We start from the raw sequence: 3,316 nt of genomic DNA on the forward strand, positions 1-3,316 counted from the left end.
GAGCCACACTTAGGAATAAGGGCAAATTGGAACTACACCAGCTTTGCCGCATCAGGACGATTTACCTGTGCTCTGGTTGTCAGAAGGAAGCGAAATTCTCTGTGGAAGAAGACGATGCCAACCAGATTCTTTGCAACCAGGCACACCCGACGTCCACCTTTTAATAACAAAATGCCTGGCAGCTCTCTTCCTCCTCCTCCTTTCCTTCGCCTCCTCTTCTTTCTTTTTCTCTTCTGTTCCCTTCCCTCCCCTTAAAGAACAGTTAAGTCCGGAAGCCTTTAGATGGGGCCAAGGGAGGCAGGCACCCCCAGGGAGGGGGAGGGGTAGAGGGGAAATGCAGTGGCCCAGCACATGGTTTTGGAGCTCAAGTGAAGTAAGGAGGGCATCTCCAGTGGGGGCCAGCCAGAGCAGAGAGAGAGAGAGTCCATCAAAGCTCAATTGTACAGGCAGATGGCCTGACCCAAACATTGACTGCCGGAGCTTGAGCAGAGAAAGAGGGCATCCAAGTAGGAGGGCAGCCTGGCGTGGGGTGTCGAAGCCCAAGCAAGCTAAGGAGGATGTCCACGTGGGAGCCAGCTCAGCAAGGGAGACTGGACCCTGTGAGGGGTGAAGAGCGCATCTGACCAGGCCAAGCCCCGGGAAGTGGAGTCCATGGGGGATGAGAAGGGCACCCCTAAAGGGATGCGGCCCAGTGTCCAGAGGGTGTGGGATGTCGGAGCCTGTGGAGGTGAAGAGCACATTCATGTGGGGGAAGGGGTGGCAGCGGTGGCCAGAGGCAGGGTGTCGGAGCCCAGGAGGGCTGAGGAGGGGTCTGCACGTGGTGGGGAGCAGTGGCAATGGGACATAGGTTACCCACAGTGGGACTGATTTAATAAGTAAATATGTTAAGGGAATGAACTAGATTTCTTACTATTGGCGAAAGGTGTTATAACTATGGAAGAAAGGTAGAAAACTAGAATGAACCCTGTGGTGTTGGATTGGAATTGGAGGTCTTGGTGAGAACTCGTGATTTTCAGAATAAATATAGAAATAAATGTTGATGTGTATGTACGTGTTTATGTTGCATATGTATGTGTCAGTGCATGTCCATTTATCCAGCTTCATCCACTGAGAGGGCCTAGGAGCAGTGACATCTTAATAATGATGAACATAGCTAGCACCCAAATCTTGACTTCTAAATACCACTGTCCACTGGAAGGAACCAGGGCTCCCTGGAGAAATGGCTGATGATAGGCCTAGGGCAGGGAAAATACAAGATAAGCCTGGGTCATCTTGTGCCAGAAGGTAAAGAAGTGCTCAGAAGTGATTGAACACAATTATCATATGACCCAGCAATTCTGTTCCTAAGTATACCCAAGAGAAATGACAGCATACGTCCACACAAAAACTTGTACCTGAATGTTTACAGCCACGTTATTCATAATAGTCAAAAGGTGGAAACAACCCAAGTGGCTATCAACTGATGAACAGATAAACAAAATGTGGTACATCCATACAGTGGAGTAATACTCAGCCATAAAAAGGAATGAAGTAATTATACACTCTACAATTTGGATGAGTCTTGAAAACATTATGCTAAGTCACAAAAGACCATATACTGTATGTAACTCCGTTCATATGAAAGTACAGAATTGGGAAATGTGTAGAGACAGAAAGCAGATTAGTGGTTGCCTCGGGCTGAAGTGGGAATTGGAGGATAGGGGGTGATAACTAAGGGTTACAAAGTTTACTTTAAGATGATGAAAATGTTCTAAAACTGACTGTATGATAGCGGCATGTATCTGTGAATGTACTAAAAACCATTGAATCATATACTTTAAATGGGTTAATTGTATGGTGTGTAAATTATGCCTCAATAAAGCTATTTGTTAAAAAAATACTCAAAGAATTACGGAGACATGTCAAAAGTATACAGAAGCCAGTTGGAAGGGACTTCTGTTGGCTGGATCTGGATAATTTGAGCATCAAAGGAAATAATGATATTAATTAATTAAACATAATGAATAAAATAGGAATCCGTGATTCCACACTAATATAAATAAACGAAAAGTGGAAAGTTTGTTGAGGAATTGGATCGTCACATATTCTCAAAGTGCTTCTCCACAAAATACCTGTTAATTGCGAAGGGGAAAAGAGTAACTTTACAGTGGTACAGTGGAGAAACCTGGCGGGCACTGACTTAATTAAGTGATCAGAGTGAACATCAACCGTGATGGGACAGATTAAAATCATGTACCATCTGACAGGATGCAATGGGAGAGACACAGCATCACTCCTCTGATATTCCTGCCAAAATGCATAACCTGAATCTCAACATGAGGAATCATTGGACAAACCCAAATTAAGAGACAGTCTAAAAATAATTGGTCTATAATCTACAAAATTGTTGTTAAAGTTAAGAAAACACTGGAGAACTGATCCATATTGAAAGAGACTGGAGACACCTCACTCTGTACTGGATCCTTTTGCTAGAAGGACATCATTGGGACCACCAGTGAAACTTGAATGCATTTCATATACACATATCCCCTTCAATCTCATTCATGCATCAGCAAGTCCTCAGTTATCAACTGTCACCTTTGTAAACACAGCCACAGACACAGACACTCACACACCAGACATAAGCCCTCATAATTCTAAATTACTTTGTACATTTGCTTCTCAGAACTACAGAGATCATGAATTGAGTAGACTGGAAGGTCTTCTGATGCTCATATTTGGCTATTTTCATTAACACAGTTTAAAAATAACCATGATTACTCTGTATAATAAAACAGATTTAAAAACTAGGGAGTTTCTTGAGAGAATTGGGATTAATACAAAAATAAAAACTCAGATGGAATCCTTGAATGGAAAAAATACAATAACTGAAATTAAGAATTTATTACATAGATCTAAAGACAGATTAGATGGAGCCAAAGAGAAGATTAGTGAATTGGAAGATAGGTCAGTAGAAAATACCTAGATTGAAGCACAGACAGAAAAAAAGAACACAGAAAATAGCACTGATGTTATATGAGACGCAATGAAAAGTTCTAACATATAGGTTTCTGGAGTCCAAAAAAGAGAGGAGAAAGAGAATGGGGCAGAAGCAATATTACTGGCCAAAATTGTTCTATAATTGACCCAAGAATCAAGCTAAACAGGGTAAATACAAAGAAACCATACTTAGGCACATTGTAGTTAAACTGCTGAAAATTAAAAACAAAGAAAAAATGTAAAGGCACATCACTTCAAAGAAACAATCATAAGACTGACAAGTTGAGGTTCTAGAGAAAGTCTAGAGTTCCAAAGTACGAAATCTAAATGTGTTTTG

General features: G+C 41.7%; 1 non-coding gene across 1 annotated transcript; it reads right to left on the reverse strand.

The window, feature by feature from the left end:
- Nucleotides 1-2,659: 2,659 nt before the first annotated feature.
- On the reverse strand, nt 2,660-2,735 carry LOC124247993 (small nucleolar RNA U2-19). The gene has a single exon (XR_006890881.1). It is a non-coding gene; the product is annotated as a small nucleolar RNA U2-19 (small nucleolar RNA).
- Nucleotides 2,736-3,316: the final 581 nt, after the last annotated feature.

The sequence above is a fragment of the Equus quagga genome, chromosome 11 (genome assembly GCF_021613505.1).
Source record: "Equus quagga isolate Etosha38 chromosome 11, UCLA_HA_Equagga_1.0, whole genome shotgun sequence".
In the NCBI taxonomy this organism is placed as follows: domain Eukaryota; kingdom Metazoa; phylum Chordata; class Mammalia; order Perissodactyla; family Equidae; genus Equus; species Equus quagga.